Raw genomic sequence first — 20680 nt, forward strand, 5'->3', positions numbered from 1 at the left:
GAAATGCTGCATTTTGGTGACCCACAATAGTTTACCATCGGAGTTTTTCGACAGTAAATCCAACGGTAACTCTGTCGTAAATTTGAAGTGCGAACCCTCTTTTCCAACATTCAAATTTCTCTCTCTCTCTCTCTCTCTCTCTCTCTCTCTAACCCTCTTGCCTCCCACTCTCTCTCTAACCCTCTCGCCTCCCACTCTTTCTCTAACCCTCTACCCTTTCTCTCTTTCTCTTCCTCTGTTTCTCCTCCTTCCCTGTCACCACCGGCCACCCTAAGCTGTCGCAGCAACCTTCTCTTTCTTCCCTTATCTCTAACCCACTCTAGCTCGGCCCTTGTCTCTCATTCTCGTTCGCAGAACAGAGCAACCACGCAACCCCTGTTCCTCATTCTGGCTAGTTTCAACTTTTGCAACCATTCGTTTGCCGCTGCAACTCCTTTCATCTTCTTTGTTCCGCTCTGTTTTGGCAACCCAGGTTACTACTTTGTTTTTAATTTCTATTTTAGTTAATTTTAGTTTTATTAATCTGATTTATAGCTAGTTAGTTATAATTAATTTTCTATTAGTAGATTTTAGGTGGTTAGAATAAGTTAAATTAGGTTATTAGGTTCTGAATTGCTGAAAAGTGTTTGGATTATTGAACTGAATTGTTGAATATTATTGCTGGAGTTGTTTAAAATTGTCTGAATTATGTTTATTCATTGTGTTACAGCTGATTTTACTGAGATTTGATTGCCGGATTATTTGAATTATACTTGGTTGTTGCTAGTTTTGAATTGTTTGTTGCTGGTGTTGATTGTTGATTTGAAATTAGGACTATCAATTGCTATTTGATTTTGATTTTGCATGTTTGATATTTGTGCATGCCAAGTGTTTGTCAATATGCCTCAGAGCTTTTAATCCAATTTTCGGTCTAATTCTTGAAAATCAATGCTCGTTTGAATGTTATGATTGTTATTGTACATTGATAATAGAATTTGATTTATTTTTAATTGATCAAAACTTTTGAATTTTTGAATGATTAAGACATTTATTTAATAGTACAAGATTAATTAAGTTGGTCTTTTTTAACCCATTTATATCAACTTCGTATGTTTAATTGGTTTTGGGTTATATTAGGAATGAATTTCAAATGTTGAAATTAATCTTGTGGTATTAGTTACAAGAATTACATTGGTGTTTAAACTTATTATTGATTATTTAGTTCTGAACTTAGCTTACTGAACTTATTTTGAATTTAGGATTTTCTAAAATTCTGAACTTAGGGTATTGAACTTGTTTAGTTTTAATTTTAATTAGAACATGTTCTAATTTCTGTTCCTTGTTTAATTCTAAACTTAAGGTACTGAACTTGTTTTGAACTTATGGTTTTCTAAAATTCTGAACTTAGGTTACTGAACTTGTGTGATTTCAATTTTAGAATATTGGCAGATTTATGTTCCTTATTTAGTTCCGAACTTAGAGTACTGAACTTGTTCCGATTCTAATTAAACATGTATTTATTATTGTTGATTTGTTGTTTTGAATTTTTGATTATTGTTGATTTGTGTTGATTATTGTTGATTTAGTTCTCTTTGTTTAATTGGTATGATCTTTGCGGACATGATGACAGGTGAAAGTGTTACAAATCAGCCTAGTGGTCATGGTAGAGGGAGGTTTCTGCCGACACCCTTGGGAATTTTGGATCATCTCCCTCTACTCTGACTACCCCAGTGATGTCACAGGTTGCAGGTGCATCGGACCAGCCGTTCATCATGGTCCCTAACTCCAGCTACGTCCTTGCGTCTACGACGACACCACCGCCTCCATCTGCTCAGTAGCCCAATGTCTTAGCGACGCCGCTTCCAGCGACGGATATCGCGACCCCAGAATCCTCTCACAGAAGTGACCCAGCTGATGCCCCTCTACCACCTCCCATCATACGGTTGACGATTTGGCTTGATGGCAGAACGACGCAAGTATTACTTTAAGTCTTGTATATGTTGATTATGTATGATTATTGATTCTAGTTTTAGTGGATTTAGAGTTGTAGGTTTGAACTACTAAAGTATTTGATATATCGTGATTAGTGATTCTTAATAGTTGATTCTAGTTTTAGTGGATTTAGGGTTGTAGGTTTGAATTCCTAAGAGTGTTTGATATATCCTATTTATTGATTCTTGATTATTGATTCTAGTTTAGTAGATTTATGGATTTTGCTTCTTGATTATTGATTGTTGTTAATTGATTGTTAACAACTAGTGTTGTTTAAGTTAATTGTTGATGGATAGAGTTTGTGGCACATTCCAGTTATAAATGAAACTCTGCAAAAATTTTTAAAAAATTCTCTATATATTATGGTTATTTGCTTTTGAAGTTTTAATTTATATTATCATATTGGTTTGTTTGTAAATTGTTGATAGGTAGGTTTGCGCCTAACAACAACGCATGTACTCAGGAGATGACCAACATTATCAAGTTGATGTACGGTATCCAAGGCCGAGCTACAAGAAGATCCCCTCTGAGACCAGAGAACAATGATTTCAGAAGTGGACAGTAAGAACTTAATATAGTTAAACCTTCTTAACTAGTTAATGAAAGATATTTGAATTATCTATGTTATTATATATTATATAAATGTTGACTTGTTGAGTAAATTAGTTAATATATTTTTTAATTAAAAAAATAATATAATCTGATAAATTATGTGTGTAATTTGTATTAAAAAAATTATTACAAAATAAATAGTGTTTTGTAACTAAAGAAAAAATGTTACAAAATCAAGTTACATTTTGTAACAAAATTTTATGATAGGAAAAAATAGATTGTCACAAAAAATACCTTGAAGATCAAAATTTGTTACCACTTTTGTAACGACTTCTGATTTTTTATATCAGAAAAATTTGTTACAAAATATCATTTTGAATTGTAATAGTTCCGTTTTTTGTTACAGAAACTTTTTGTAACGGGACATACTGCAACGACCCCTTTTTTTATTACAAAATCCTTTTGTTTCAAAATTTTGATTTTTTGTAACAATTTTTTTTGTTACAAATATTACTTTTTCTTGTAGTGTTTGTTTAATACGATATATTTTGATTAAGTAATTTTAAAGTTTCTTTGTGCAACTAAACTTTATATGGGACAAGGAGCAGGATCTCATCATCAGGAAGATATACGACCATCGTATCGGGAGGAGGCTGCAACACATGCTGGAGGATGTACGTGAAAAGCGCTACCACCTCATTTCCTAGCTCTGTCCAGAAACCAAGAGGACTCTGTACGTTCACTAGGAGACCAATGAGGGGTTCAGGCATCAACATTTCACAAACAGAGCTAACATTGACACAGACATCACCGCCTTCTTCGCCTCCTTAGCAGGGCCATGGGATTGACGACAATGATGAATACCAGGATCTTTAGGGTTTAGGTCTTTGTTTTACTATTTCATTGTATTTGATTTATTTGACTTTTAATTTATTTGAACATTTGATATTTAATAATATTACATAATTGATTTCTATTATTTATACTTTGACCACTAATTGTGTGAAAAATAAATTTAAATAAAAAATTAAAATTAAAAAAGAAAAAATTTAAAAATAAATTGTGTCACAATATTTTTTTTTACCAAAGACATAATCCAATGGAAATAGTGGGGAAACTATATGTTGTGGCGCCAACGTTACCATCAGAAAAATTTGCTGGTAACAAAAAGATTTTTTGGGCCAGTAATTTGCCACAGAATTCAACGGTAATTACCGTCGGATGATAAAATCTGACAGCAATTGATTACCGACGATGTTTATACAGTCGGATTACTTCTGACAGTAAATCTAATGGTAATTAACTTTTCATCGGATTTTATTCGTTTTCCGACAATAATTCTAATAGTATTCAACTTTCTTTTGTAATGACATTACAATATTTGTTGGTTTCAAGTTGCATCAATCTTGTGGTGCTTCTTGAGCGGCTACCAACTATAAATTCAATTTAATTTTTATTGTTGATGTGCTTTTAGAATCAAAAATCAGAATTATGATACTGATTAATTGATTAGAATTCCAAAAATTAAATATGATTATATGTTTTGGCTTTCTTATATTTAGCCCGTTTAAGAATTTGTAATTGAATTGAACTTTGTTTTGTGTTAATATTATATATTTTTTGGTTTGAAAATTTGTATTATTCAATTCTTTATGTGATATGTTAAGTTAATAGAAATTTTTTTTTAAAAATATTTTTAACGATAAATTATGGATGAGTTATTTTGTAAAATTATAAAATTTTAAAATTAATTTAAAAATAATTGAATTTAAATTTTTAAAATTATATATTAAATTATTATTAATTTTATTATATATTTAATTAAATCGATTTAATTACAGTTCGAATTCAGTTAAATTATTAAATTAGGTTTATTTAATGACTGATTCCGTTTTCGCAACTTTAACAAAATAGTATATATGATATATTTTTAAATTTAATTAATATTCAGAATGGATATATAAGAAGATATAAAGTTAGGATTTAAAATATAATACCAACTAATATATAATTTTTACCCTTCGCTAAGAATAGTATAGGAAAAAGCACCTTATTTTAAATATTGGAAATTTTAAATCTAGGTATAAGTCAAATAGAAGAGCCATATTCATCTCAGGAAATTTGAATACGTCTCCCAACTTGAAGAACTATATTTAGGAAATATATGGATAGGATGAGATAGGATCGAATTATGGGAGACTAAGATTTTTGCTTGTGCGATGTAACCCTACCCCAATTCTGCCCTTTTTCTTTCTTCCGAAAAATCACGTATTAAAATTTTATTTAAAAATTTATCGTTGATTAATAAATTTATTGATAATATTAAAAAAATATTAAAATTTATCTTATTTAATATTTATTAATTATTATAACATTATATATATAAAATAAAATTTAAATTTTAATATTTATTTAAATAAATTAATAAATTAATTATTAAAACAATTCAAATCGATTAGTTCTGGTCCTACTTATCCTGTGGCTTTTGCCTTTAGTCATGAAAAACACGGTCCAGGGGTGTAAATGGTGTGCCAATTTTCTTCGCTGATTCAAGTATGACTAAACTTAGCCACTCCATTTCATAGGCCAAGGAGGGAACAAGAAAGATAAAAAAAAAGAAGAAAGAGAAAAGAAACAGAAACTGAGAAAAGGCTCGAAAAATATAATAGAGTACAACTATTTCTAAGAAGTAGTATTCAATCTCCTTTTCCATATGGAGTGGAGTTGGAAGAAGCCATGGTTGGTAATGATGATAGCAATAATAGTGATAGGACTACTTCTATTCCAAGTATCCGGGAGTAACAGTAGTGGTTACTTCCCAGAAGAGAAGAAGGCACTGCTAGAATTCAAATCTGCTTATTCCAATGAGTCTTTGCTGCCTTCTTGGGTGAATGACTCGAAGAGTAATTGCTGCGAATGGGAGCGGGTCACTTGTGATCGCTCTTCCGGCCATGTTAACTACCTTTCTCTTGAGACGCTAAACATTTAAACAAGAACCATGGTCTTGGAAACGGGGTCATCGGGGGCATGAACAACTCAGCGACACGTGTCAACTGGTCCTTGTTCCATTCCTTCAAGGAGTTGAGAAGCCTAAATTTATCGGATAATTGTTTTGATGACTTTATTTGGGAGGAAGGTATTCTCTATACTCTAATCTAGTTTTTTTTTTTTTTCCAGATTTATTTATTTTATGATTTACAATTCACAGAATGAATCTAAACTTATCATAGATTATTACTAAGCTGATTATATATATGTATGTGTGTGTGTAAAGAACGAGGAATAGACACAAACAGACAGAATAAATTAAATTCAGAAAACTGAATCAGGTAAATAATAGTTGATAGCGATAGAGATTGAAGATCAAAGAGAAGAGCGACTACAAAATTATTTTTTATATTATTATTCTTTTTGTTTCGTTTTCTTGTACTCAATTAATGTTATATTTAATTTATCTATCACTCCATGAAAAGAAATGTTTTTTGTTGGTCAAATGGTCAGAGTCCAGCAGGAGGACAGAAAATTATTTTTATGAAAAATATTAAAAAATTATTAAAATTTATTATTTTTAGTTATTATTTAATTATTAATTTATTTTTTTAGTTTAATTCTTTTAATTTAATAATTTAATAATATACTTTATTTTATATTTTTAAATATTAATAATAATTAATAATAAAAAATTAAAAATTCTGATCATTTTATAATATTTCTCTAATTTTATTATGGCAATAAATCTCATGTTTAATCAGAAAATGGTGCATTTTAGTATTTCCTGCGTGTTTAACACCAAGGTTCTGAAAATTGGACCGGACCGGCCGGTTTGACCGGTTTAATCACGAACCGGCGATGTAAACGGTCCGGTCCTCCTCTAAAAAATGCTCAGAAGAACCGCTGAAGAACCGGTGAACCGGCCAAAAATCGGCCGGTTGGGTCGGACCGGTGACCGACCGGTTCTGCTAAACGACGCCGTTTTGATTTTTAAAAAAATAAAACCGTAACCCGACCCGACCCACTCGTGGAGCACCCCACCCCCCTCTTCTTTCCCCGACCCCATTCATTCCTGATTCATCTCACGGTGAGTGAACCCTATCCGCCCTCTGAAGTCTGAACCCAAGCCGGCCAGTCGCCCTCCATCGTCGCCGCGGTCTCAGGTGGTCAGCGCCACCGCCGTCGCCTGGTCCTCAGCCCCAGTAACCCTCCATCGTCGCCTGGTTCCCTGCCCAGTAGCCCTCCATCTCCATCGTCTTCATCTTCTCAACACCAGCAGGCAGTAGCCTTCCATCTTTGCGCGGTCATCAACACCATCTCATCGTCTTCATCGTCGCGTGGTCCTCAACAGTCAACACCAGAAGCCTTCCATCGACCCCAGGTGAGTGACTCATCCTCTGCTCATCTTCTTTGTTCTTCGCCTCTGCTCATCTTCTTTAGTATAAGAAAGATGAAGTTGATACTCTGTGAACTTCCTCTGTGAACTTAGATTTCTGTTCAATTTTTGTGAACTTCCTTGTGAACTTTGATTTCTGTTCAATTTCTGTGAACTTTCTCTGTGAATTTTCTCTGTGAACTTCCTCTGTTCAATTGTTGGTTAGTATAAGAAATAAATAATCTGAAAACTGTTGTTATTCCATTGTATTCAATTTGTGAACTTCCTCTGTTCAGTTGTATAAGAAATAAATAATCTGAAATCTGTTCAATTGTTGTTCAATTTGTGAACTTTCTCCTGTTCAATTGTATTCCAAATTGTTAATTTGTGAACTTCCTCTGTTCAATTGAATTCCAATTTGCAATTTGTGAACAAATGGTTTAATTTCTGTTATGTTTAGTTTCTGTGTGCTAACTACTTGTATTGTTTAATCAAGTTTGTTGGTATTTAGAACCTTATAAAAAGAAATGAGCAATTATATAGCTCAGAAAACCCTCCCAGTGGTATATCTTTACCTTTTATTCTGGTACAGGTATACCCGCATCGCACTGTCTCTTGTTTTTTGTTCAGTAGAACATGTCATTTTTTCCCCTTGGATCTTCATCTGTATAGTCATTCTTATTCTATATTTTGTTGTTGTTAACTCCCTAATTGGCATGTAGCAATCGACTGATTTTGAAACTATATGAAATATATGAGATCTCGCAGTGTTGTGACCCTTGTATTGAGTTTTGGTAGATTTCATACATCTGACTTTTTTTTTAAACTGTAGACACGTCCTCATGCACTGTTGAAGTGGAAATATTAGGCCAAGCTGATACAATAGGCATTGCGATGGGAAGAGTTTTGCTTGGAGAAATAGAGGGAACATGTATCACACAAGATATGCAGCTTGTGCATTTTGATTTCAATAGGTAAGAAAGCTTCGACTGCATGTATCTCATTTTGATGTTTTCTTGTCCCAACTTTTCAATTCATATATAACTCTCTCTCTCTCTCTCTCTCTCTCTCTCTCTCTCTCTCTCTCTCTCTCTCTCTCTCTCTCTCTCTCTCTCTCTCTCTCTCTCTCTCTCTCTCTCTCTCTCTCTCTCTCTCTCCAGTACTCCTTTTGAGCTGCATGATGACAACTATGTGCTAAAGGCAATGAAGTTCTGTGGGAGACCACAGAGTCATAGTATATTTAGTTTCTAATGATTTTTTAGAATGTTGCTAGCTTTTAATATAATGATAACATGTCTATTTTATTAGGTGAAATTGATGCTGATTTATATCAAAGTGGCGGTGGTAGTAATGGTCTTTATGCTGCATCTCTTATTCTTCTGCTCAACAGGGTGTGAATGAAAGTGAAGATCATCCCACCGAAGTAGATTTGCAACAAGTTCTTGCGGATTTTGATGATTGATAAACCATGATGTTGGGATTTAATATTTAGATATGCTTTTATTACTATTTAACTTTTGAGTTTGGATTTTGATAAGATCATATGTATTTGGTTGATGATATTTTATGTAGTGTTTTAAATTTCGAAGATATTTTAAGATTTATATTAGACTATAATTATATTTTAGGATGTGTATTTATAATTTATTTATTATTCTATTCTAAAACAGTTTTTTCGGTTGAACCACTGGTTAGACCGGTTAGACCAATAAACCAGTAAACCAGTGACTAGAGCGGTTTGATGACCGGTCCGGTTTTCTGAACCTTGTTTAACACTTTAACCAGTATAGCCGGTCACATAAATAAAGAATTGGTTGAGTTAAATTTTTCACTTGTCATAAATATATTTTTACAAATAGTAATAATAAGTGGATAATTAAAATATTTAACATGATTAGTTCAATTTTTATTTTGGTTTAAATTAAAAAAAGGCCGCACTTTAAAAAGAAGGCTTGGTGTCTGCTTGCATTTTTTGAATAAAAAAAAAAAGTAAATCCCCAAAAATGCATCTGAATAATTTTATCGTTAATAAAGATGTATTTAAATTTTGTTATCGATAAAAATACTTTCGAATAATTTAAAAACACGACAAAATATCGAGCATTAAATATGTATTCTCAAAAAATATTTTAGAAATTGAATTTTGATGTAGCTTTTTGCAAGTATGTTAAAAAAATAAAATATTTTTATCCTTAAAATTTAGTAATTTTTTGCTAAGTATCTTTTTTTTGTAATTTTTTCGTCAACAACTAATAATACTTTTAAAAAATAAAAATGTATAGAGATAAAATTTTATCCGATTTTTATGTGTATTTTTTAAATAGTTATCTAAATATTTCTATAAAATTTTGGATCAAATGCACAAGCAGTTTGTCAAATACAAAAGTCGTTTGTTACTTATAAAAAAATTGGACATTTTTGTCGCATTTTTAAATTATGAGAACGTTTTCACTGATAACGAAATTCGAGTGTATTTTTATCAGTGATAAAATTATTCGGGTGTGCTTTATCCTAAAAAAACTTGAATAGTTAAAAGCTCAAAGTCCATTGCATGGTCTATTTTCCAAAAAAAAATTTAAAATAAAATAAAAATAATACTCAATTAATATTTACTTAGCAAATATTTCAATCAATATAATAAATAATTTAATTTTTATTATTTGACTAATTAATTTTATTTTTTCATATGTTTAGCTAATAAGATCAAATCCTATGATAACTACAATTATTTCCAGCATTTTTTTTACACTTATTTTTTTTCATATTTTATTTTCTCATTTATTTTTCTTCTTCTTCGTCGCCTTTTAATATTCTTTTTCTTATTCACTTAAATATCAGCAATGTATTTCACCCTTTTTCTTCTTTTTCATCCTCAATTTCAATTTTTTTAATCATTTTTCATCTACATAATTATTACTCTTTCTTCTTTTTCGTAGGTCATCATTATTTTGTCATTATTAATCTTTTAATTTTTTTCATTTATGCTTTTTCATTGTTCATGCTATATAATCGTCTCTTGTAAATTTTTGGTGATTAAGAATATTTCATTTTTTTTATTTATAGGCTATATAATATATTTTGTAGCTCATCCCAGTCTTCACACTATAATACATCCATACACACGCGGACACGCCTATATAGTACACCGATATATCTCATAATATTTTTACATTATATGCAACATAACACATTCATGCTCTCATGTTTTGATTTTTTGGTTTTTATTTTGAATCTATTTTGATTTTGTTTTGAATGCGATGAGAATTTTTAATAATATCACCTTCAAATTCAATTATATTTTGTGTATATTAAAATTTAGCTTTTCAATTAGTCATTAATATAAAATAAATATTAAAATATAAAATATATATTGATGACTATTTTTTGTGTGCATATCATATCTTTGTTTTGAGTTTTAAATGGATAAGATAGGTGTGAAAGAAATAAATTTAAATTTGTTGTCTCTATAATTATTTTGTTATATCTCATTTATTATTTACTAAACAATGACAACCAATTAGTGTTGATTATCTATCAGCATTGAAAATAAAAAAAAAAAAATTAATGGACATCAATTATATTGTTCTTTTCTTCCTAGCTATATTGTTTACACATACTCCAGTACTCCACTTATTATTCTTTCTCTTCCTATTCTTAGCTCCTTTCAAAAAAAGAGAATATTATTCCTTTCTTAGTCACAAATCCTTTTTTAACCACCAGTTTTTTCTGTTTTATTTTTTCTCTTCATCATACAACCAACCATATTTCCTCTTCATCTTTATCCACCAATCTTGTTCCTCTCTTAGCTTTCATCGTATTATCAACTATATTCTTCACCACTCTATCTATCTTTCCACCAATTTTTCTCTGATCGAGGGGCAAAGAGGAGAACGATAATGTGGAATAACAACTTTATATCAGACTATTTATTAGTTAGGACAAGAAAGTTATGCCAATTAAAAAGTTAGTAGTTAGTTATTTCGGTTAATGTAGTTTCTCTCTCCTTTTCATTTCTAGCTTTTATATATATATATATATATGGTTAATAGTCAAATTCGTCTCTAAAAGATCACCAATTTTTTAAATTAGTTTTCAAATGATTTTTTTAGTCATATTAATCTTTGAAAGATAAAACATAAGTCAAATTGGTATTTCCATTAGTTTGATGATGATGTGTCACATTAAGTGCCACGTGGCATGATGACGTATCACGTTATGTGCCACGTGTTACCAGATGATTGGTTGACGTGTCAGGTTAGTGACACCTAGCATGTCACGTGTTACTTAACATATAAATAAGTTATTTATAATCAAAATAGTCTCTGAAAGTCCAAACGTAAGACATTTTCATCCCTAAAATTTTAAAAATTAATCAAATTAGTCTTTATATAATTTTTTTATTTTTTTATAATATCAAATTAAAAAATTTTTTATAGTACTTTAGACCTTAATAAACAAAATTTTCTTTACATAAAATAATAAAAATAATTAAATTATTATAAAATTATTTTATCATTTGTATTTTAAAGTTTTATATTTTTAAATTGTAAGTTTTTTTTATAGTGAAATTTTTTTATTTAAATGAGTTTATCAAATTATTGTTGATTATATATTTAAAAATTTAATATTTTAAATCTCACTAAATAATATAGTAGTTATTTTAAAATTTAAATCTTTTAAATTTTTTAAAATTATAATTTATATTATTGTTTAATTTATATGATAGAACTTAATAATTTAAAAATCAATTTGTGGGATCACTTGTTGAATAAAAGATTACAATATTTAAAATAACTACTATATTTATTTAGTGAAATCTAAAATATTAAAACGTTTAGTATATACTAGTTACATACTAGTTATTAAGATTCAACAATAATTTGAGTTCTATCATATAAATATATTAATATTCTATCATATAAATATTTTATATTAAAATATTAAGATTCAACAAGTGATTCGACAAATCGATTTTTTAATTATTGAGTTCTACCATATAAATTAAACAATAATAAAAATTATAATTTTAGAAATTTAAAAGATTTAAATTTTAAAATAACTATTATATATTATTTAATGAGATTTAAAATATTAAATTTTTAAATATAATCAACAATAATTTGATAAATTTGTTTAAATAAAAAAATTTCACTATAAAAAAATTAAAATATGAAAAGGTAAAATTTTAAAATACAAATGACAAAATAACTTTATAATAATTTAATTATTTTTATTATTTCATGTAAAGAGAATTTTGTTTATTAAGGTCTAAAAATAATATTAAAATTAGTACTATCAAAAAATATTTTAAATTTAATATTATGAAGAAAAATAAAAAATTATATAAGGACTAATTTGATTAATTTTTAAAATTTTAGGGATAAAAATAACTTACGTCTAAACTTTCAGGGACTATTTTGATTATAAATAACTTTTTTACATGTCAAGTGACACGTGGCGTGCTAGGTGTCACTGACCTGACACGTCAACCAATCATCTGGTGACACGTGGCACTTAACATGATACGTCATCATCTAACTAACGGAAGGACCAATTTGACTTATGTTTTATCTTTCAAGGACTAATATAACTAAAAAAATTATTTGAAGATTAATTTAAAGAATGGATGATATTTCAAGAACGAATTTGACTATTAACCCTATATATATATATGTGTCATAATGAAGTTGACTTTTGGTGAGTCTAAATTTTCTTTGGGATTTTCTTTAGAATTTTGTGACTCCTCATGAATGATGTTAATGGCAACTTTTGCGGATTATTTAGTGACTCTTGTTGATGACTCCGTAGTTTGAGAAGTTTTAAGGATAGTCATTTGGCTAAGGAGATGGTTGATTTTTTTGTAAAACTTCCAAGTCTCCTTAATCTTATTTTAATATGGTAGAGTTTGTTACGATGGTACAAAGGGTTTAAGAAAGAAAAGAAGAATAATTTAGAAAAGTATCATTGATTTCTTGTCACTTTTGATTATAAGGTTCTTACCAATATATAGACCAAGAGTACACTAATGAGTATGCTAATTATGAAATAATATCCTAATAAATTAATTGATTTTTTTCTGATCCTCTTTGATATTTTTCTGATTTTGTTCCCTAATTATGATATTCTAATACTCCCCCTCAATGTGAGTAGTGGGATCACCAACACTCAGTTTGATTAGAACTTTAGCAAGAACTTGTCGTGAAACTGCTTTAGTAAGAATATCAGCCAACTGATCTTCTGATCTTACAAATGAAAGCTCAATGGTGCCATTCTCAATTTTTTCTTTGATAAAGTATCAATCCACCTCAACATGTTTTGTTCTATCATGTTGTACGAGATTTTCTAAAATGCTGATTGCAACTTTGTTGTCACTTGTCACATTTCAACTAGCTTGACAATTGTTGTGAAAACCCAATCTCAGTCACCAATTTTCTTATCCACAATACTTCAGTTATGTCTTTAACGATCCCTCAAAATTCTACCTCTGCGCTTGAAAGTGCTACAAATTTTTGCTTCTTACATTTCCAAGTTACCAGGTTGCCTCCAACAAAGGTAAATTAACCAGCGGTTGATCTTCTATCGTTTGGGTTGCTCGCCCAATTTGCGCCAGTGTATGCCTCAACCTTCAAATGGCCATTCCTTTTGAATATGATTCCACTTCCTAGAGCTCCCTTCAAATATCGAACTATCCTCATGGCGGCTTCCATATGATCTTCTTGTGGCTTATGCATAAACTGACTTACTATTCCACAGCATAAGCTATGTCAGGCCGAGTATGTGATAAGTAAATTAGTTTTCCAACCAGCCACTGGTACCTTTCCTTAACTGCTAGGGTGGCACCTTCTACTATCTTCAACTTGTGATTAACTTGAATGTGCGTATCTATTAGTTTGCAATCCACCATTCCTGTTTCTGCCAGAAGGTCCAAAATGTACTTTCTTTGGGAGATAAAGATTCCTTTGCTGCATTGTAGAACCTCTATTCCTAAGAAATATTTTAGTCTTCCCAAATCCTTCATTTCAAAGTCTGTAAATAGGTTCCTTTTTAATTTTGTAATTTCTTTAGCATCACTTCCCGTTATGATCATATCATCCACATAAATTATTAGGCAAGTGATTAAATCTTCCTGTTTTTTTTTCAAAAAAAAAGGGTATGATCAGAGTTGCTTTGCTTGTACCCATACCCTTTCATGGCCACTGTGAATCTTCCAAACCAGGCACGTGGAGATTGTTTAAGCCCATAAAGAGCCTTCTTTAACCGATAAACTTCATGTTTTCTAAATCCTGTTGAGAAACCTGGAGGAGCATCCATGTACACTTCTTCTTTCAACTCTCCATGCAAGAAAGCATTCTTGACGTCAAATTGATGGAGTGGCCATTCTTCATTTGCTGCTATTGAAAACAACACCCTGATGGTATTAATCTTTGCAACCGATGAAAAAGTTTCAGTGTAGTCGATACCATAGGTCTATGTATAACCTTTGGCCACCAACCTTGCTTTGTACAGTTCAATGGTGCCATATGCTTTGTGTTTAATGGTGAAAACCTATTTTCATCTGACTAGCTTTTTTCCTATCAGTAGGATACACTTCTCCCAAGTTCCGTTCTTCTCTAGAGCTTCCATTTATGTATTCATGGCTTTTCGCCATTCAGCTTTCTCATTGGCTTCTCGAACAGTTCTTGGAATGTCTTCTGTCAAGAGTGTGGTGGAAAAAGTCTTTGCAACGTTCGCTATTCCTTCCCTAGCCACCCTTATCGGGTATCTTGAATTACGGGAAACATGTTCTGGTGAGTACCGATCAAGAAGCATCCCTTTGTTTCTTTTTGGAGGAAGAATAAAGGTTTTGGACTCTAGTTCTTTATGTTCTAGTACTATACTGTTATTGTTAGTGGCCTTATTAAAAATAGGGAGTAAATTACCAGATTAGCAATTACTTACCTCTTGTCTGACATTCTCAAAAGGACTCTCACTAGTTGTATGTACCGAGTTGTTTCCTACGTTGAGTGAAGTATGCTCAGTGGCTCCATCTGCTTGCTCTGTTTGAACAGTTTTTGGGCAACAAAGGTTACTTTAGCCAACTTGGTGGTTCATTATTGTTCTTTCCCTGAATGCCATGTTGGCAGCTGAAGTAAAATTTGGATTCTAAAAAATCACAGTCCATGGTCATATGAACATGACGAGTGATTGGATTGTAGCACCTATACCCCTTTTGGTGTGTAGCATACCCAACGAAAACACATTTTTCTGCACAAGGATCAAGTTTAGTTCTATTGACTTTGGGGGTATGGACAAAGATGGAACATCCAAATACTCGAGGTGGTAAGGTTAGAAAAGGCGGGATTGCAGTCTGAGTAGCCAAGACTTGTAAAGGTGTTTTGTGGTGGAGAACTTGGGTAGGTAGACGATTCAGTAAGTAGGCAGAAGCCGCTATAGCTTCAGACCGAAAATTTTTTGGAACTTGTGCATCAAAAAACATGGCTCGAGTCATCTCAAGTAACTTACGTTTTGCTGCTCAGCCACACCATCTTGTTGGGGTGTATTTGGGCAGGAAGTTTGATGGATAACGCCATTTTGCATAAAAAAAAAAATCGTGCATTGATTGGTTTATAAATTCTCCACCATTATCTAAACGAAGTACTTGAATTTTCTTGTTGAATTGAGTTTGAATCGTTTGGTAGAAAGCAAAGAATTTATCAGGTATTTCAGATTTGTGTTTTAAAAAATATACCCAAGTCATGCAAGAGAAATTTTCCACAAATAACACAAAATATTAAAAATTATTCTTGGAAATAGGGGATGGACCCCACACATCAGAGTGTATTAGAGAAAATATGAAATTGGCTCTAGTGTTGGTTGGAGGAAAAGAAACTCTGTAATTTTTTGCACGAATACAAGTTTTACATTTGAGGAGTTCAGTGCTACTTGTAAAAAGACTAGGAAATAAAACGTGGCCTTAATGAAATCCTTTTGCCACGCTTTTAAAACGTCCTTGTTGCTCTCTATGGACACGCTTTTGAAGCGTGACAATTTTAAAACGTGGCCGTTTCTCTAATCAATTGCCACCCTTATAAAAGCGTGGCCGTTGATCCTTTTTGCCACGCTTTTGAAGCGTGGCAAAAAAAAGGTGGCCAAATCTCTAATCTATCGCCACCCTCATAAAAGCGTGGCCATTGACCACTTTTGGCCATGCTTTTAAAGCGTGGCAAGAAAAAAGCGTGGCCATAGGCCTTTTTTCTTGTAGTGACTTGAGGTACCCAAATGAAAGATGTTCGAGACGCTTGTGCCACAACTAAAGTTTCCTAGTAACCGTTTCGTAAGCAAGCATGGCATGACCCTGGTGTGCTATTTCATCAGCATAGTAAAGGCCTTCTCGCTCAATACCACGCCCAATGATCTCCTTCGTAAGAATGTCCTGTAAAAGAGAAAAGGTAAAGTACATGAGTACCACACAATTTAGTTCCTTTGTTACTTGACTAGCAGACAATAATTTTGATGATAGTGCAGGGACATAGAGGTAATTTTTAAATTTTAATTTTTTTGAAAAGTAATGGAGCCTCCTCCTTTAACATGAATTAATTTTTCACTAGCTATTTTAATATGGACTTTTGAGCGCATAGTCAAGCTGTTAAAATCATGGAGGTCATGAGTCATAGTATCGGTAGCCCCACAATAAAAAATTCATTCATTTATTTTTTTTAATTGGATTCTAATTTTGGGTCTCCCTTTTATATTGAGTCACGATCTGGGCTGAGCAGCCAAGGAGTTCAGTAGTCCTTGAGCCATAAAATCTATTAGGGCTCAACAAACTTTCTTCCTCCTTACCTTCTGGCACAGTTTCAGCCCTTACTGCTGCTACTGCCTTGCCATCGCGACTTGCTTCCTTTTTTCTGGCCTCGACGCTGCTGCTACTGGTGACCTCTGGGATCCTCACAGCGACAGCTCCCTTGCTCTGATTTCTCCATGACTTGGGATTGTTTTTCCACCAATCTCGGTAACCCACAATTGTAAAGCAGTTTCCTTTTATGTGTTTCTTCATTCCACAGTGTGTGTAGGAGAGATGACTTTTATCCTCCTCGTCTCGTGGCGACGAACGCTTGAAAGCAATTTCTGAGCGACTACGTCCTTGTACATCTTGGTTTGCTCTATTTTTTGCAGCTAGTCTGATCCTAATTTCTCCTTGTGATGCATCGCCTACGTAATCGGTGGTGGGCTTCAAGATCTGAAGTCGAGCCACCTCCCTACGGAGAGCGGCGTAAGCGAACTCGACTGAAGGAGATGTCTCTTGCTTCAATAAATCCCTTCTGATTGTTTCGAATTTTTCATCAATTCTAGTAAGAAACTGATACAACCTCTGTTCTTGTTTTAATCGGTTGAAAATCAGAATATCTTCAGGGCATTTCATGGGATTTGGTTGTTTTCTGTCGATGGTCATCCATATGGCTTGCTATTTGTTCCAAAATTTGTCTAGGGTATCCTGTCCTTGTTTCTGAGTGTTGACTCATCGATGTAGGTTGTAGATCTGCATCAGATCGATACCGCTTCCATAAGTGGTTGCCAGACCGTTCCATAATGCCTTTGCAGTTGGAAATTGAGACATGTTGTTCATCAAGTTTGCTTCGATGTTCTGGATAATCCAAATAAAAATTATTTGATCTGCTTGTTCCCATTGATCATATGTTGGTTCTGTCTCTGCTGGTGCCGGAGGTACCGCTGTTAGGTGAGCCTTCTTTCCTCTTCCACCAATTGCTTTTTTCATCAGAATTGCCTATAATGGATAATTATTTACATTTAATTTGAAACCAATTGACAAATTGTCAAAATTGGTTTGTGATGATCGCATTCCAAGACTATTGCATAGCATATTTGCAATTTGTAATGTTAATTCGTCAGAAATGGTTGATTTTAGGTTGGTAGTGTTGCTGGTTTTTTCAAATTCGGACATGTTGGGTTTTGGTAGTGTTGTTGGGACAATGATGATACTTCTGAGTTCCCAGAACCTAACTCTGCTCGGATACCATGTTATGATGGTACAAAGGGTTTAAGAAAGAAAAAAAGAATAATTTAGAAAAGTATCATTGATTTCTTGTCACTTTTGATTACAAGGTTCTTACCAATATATAGACCAAGAGTACGCTAATTATGAAATAATATCCTAACAAATTACATTGATTTTTTTCTGATCCTCTTTGATATTTTTTTGATTTTGTTCTCTAATTATGATATTCTAATAGACTTGAGGCTTTGTCTAGCTTTGTGGTTAATTTTGAAAGGTTAAAATAAGGATTTTTTTTTCAGCAGTTTAGATGTTGAAGCCTCTTATATGCTAATTTTTTTGTTTTGAAAGGCGAAGCCATAACGAAATTATGTGTTGCATCAATTGTATCTGTAGGGATAAATTCTTTTATTAGGGGAAACTTAGATTTAACTAAATCTCCATCCTTAATTTTTTAGGTTATTATGATGTTCGTAGAATGAGATATGCTCATGTCAACTTTGAAATGAGAATCTATGTTATGTTTGATGCTATATACATAAAACCATTCGAAGAACGAGATATGCATTTTGGCTTACGGGAGAAAGTTATAATATTTTTTCCTAAAATCTAAGACTTGTGGTGCCTTCTAAGTCTATACAAATTATTCTTTCTGAAGTGTTCATTCTTCAGAGTTAATGTTTTTACGTAAGGATTCTTTATTAATAGTAAACTTTTCAGATGACATGGACATCATCATTTAAAAAAGAATATGTTGGGGGATTAAATAGACTGTTCGTCTATATCCTCTTTTTTTTGGTATGATAGATTTGGGAATGTTAGAATTAGTTTGTAATCCTGTAATATTAATTTCAGAGTTGGTGGTTTTGATATGTGGGTTTCGAAAAGAAGATTGAGAAGAGATCGAAAGAGGCCTTCTGGTTGAGGCAAAGTCTAATCTATAGGTAAAAGCTACTTTTGACCTAGAAGAGAATGAATTTTTTCTATCAAAAAAGATTTCAACTCTACCAATTTCATCTTGTTTAATCTCTTGGAGTTGGGAGACTTGTCTAGGAAGACTTGTCTAGGAAGACTAGATATAACTCTGTCTATGGTCCAAGATTTAGGAAGATCAATTTCATCCCATTTGATAAAGACGTGGTATGGTTACATTTGTCTTTGACATGTCTGTGACAAACAAAGTTGTTTTCCGATCACTTGTTTTTAACAAGACTCGAGAATTACAAGTGTTCATAACCTTATATTGAATCCTATAGATTAAAGCTACAGGAATAGATCTTTTTTTCATGTCTAGACCATGAAGCCGGATATTCAGGAATAATGAATCTAAGATATTTCTATATAAGAAACTCATTGTTTTGTTTGAAAAACAATTGAAATATATTGGATCATGTCCTAGAATGGTTTCAATTGTCCCAATGAGAGTCATGAAAATTGTTATGCCGAATATCTCTTAGACACATGAGGATAAAATCATTTAAACCTTCTCTAATTAGTGGTTTAATTGCAACCTGAACACATCCGATGCAAAGGTAATTATACCTTCTAGTATGTTTTTGTATAGATTGTTTGTTTAAGAGATGAAATTCCTCACTAGATTTAGGCTCTAGAGGGATGTTATTTTAGCCGTTTTAAATATATAATCAGATTTGCTGCAACGTTTGGTTTCTTCTGGAATGTATATTTCATTCTGGGAGATGCTTGGTATCTCCCAATTGTCTATAACTTGATTAATATCTTCGAAACAGACCTCTTCTTCAAGGATATTATGTTTGTGAGAGAGTTCCTCAGGTAAAGTCACTTTTTCAATAAGAGGATTGGATTGTGAATGTGTGGAAGAGCTTGGATTACTAGGGCTTTTAATGGTAAAGCGATAGGAGATAGAATGGATTATCTTTGACATAAATTCAAAACATCTGATAGCATTTTCCTCCTTTAATTCTGTAAAAATATGCTTATAAATATTAAACTAGCACTCATCAATTGAAACTGGGTTTTTACTCTTTTTTTTCACCAGTTCCATAGCCACCAGAAATCTTTATCGTTTTGTTCTTATCATTTACAAGAACATTGATAGGTTAGTCTTACTACCCTTCTAGCAGGTCTTACTACTACTGTTTTGTAAGAGATAGGAAGAAACAACCTGTGCTTCCAAATCGAAGAATTAGATTCTTCATAAAATATGTACAAGGAAAAAATAAATAGTAAATCATAAATAATTCTAGTTTCATGTGAATTAGAGTTATTCTAATATTAATAAGAACATTTTCTTACTTCTTCATTAGGCTCTGATATACAAACTTTACCATTATTCTCTCAAAATTATTTCTCTTTTTCTATCTTAGATGACATTATCCAGACTCATCCACATCCCTTCAACCTTCTTTACAACTCATTCTTCATATTCACTCTCTAAAATTTTTTCTTTTTTTTCTCTATTTTTTCAGTCTCATACTCAAAGTCCAACAACAAAGCTGATAAGAGTTGTTTGACTTAATGATTCAATAACTTGATGAAATGAATGCTCTAATTATGAGACTGAGTGTGGGAGATCTTTTCATTCAATCTCCACATTCTTTTTTCTTCTTCTGCAGATCTTCAAAATCCTTCAACCACAACAGATCTCTATGCACTTTCTGCAGCTAATCAACTAGTTCTAATTCTTGTCACTCGGCAATCACTAAGGAAAATTAACACTCATGGAGAGTCGTGCCATGAAGAAAGTTCTCAATGTGAAAAGAAAGTTCATGAAAAATCGTGGCTTCCTTACCTAATTAAATTCTGAGCTTTGTAGAGCT

At 32.0% G+C, this 20680-nt stretch overlaps 1 long non-coding RNA gene across 1 annotated transcript; it reads left to right on the forward strand.

The window, feature by feature from the left end:
• Positions 1–5019: 5019 nt before the first annotated feature.
• Positions 5020–8516, forward strand: LOC107614347 (uncharacterized). Its single transcript, XR_002352327.2, has 3 exons — positions 5020–6895; positions 7722–7863; positions 8198–8516. It is a non-coding gene; the product is annotated as an uncharacterized LOC107614347 (long non-coding RNA).
• Positions 8517–20680: the final 12164 nt, after the last annotated feature.

This window comes from Arachis ipaensis, chromosome B8 (assembly GCF_059453495.1).
Source record: "Arachis ipaensis isolate K30076 ecotype BB chromosome B8, ASM5945349v1, whole genome shotgun sequence".
Taxonomy (NCBI): Eukaryota; Viridiplantae; Streptophyta; class Magnoliopsida; order Fabales; family Fabaceae; genus Arachis; species Arachis ipaensis.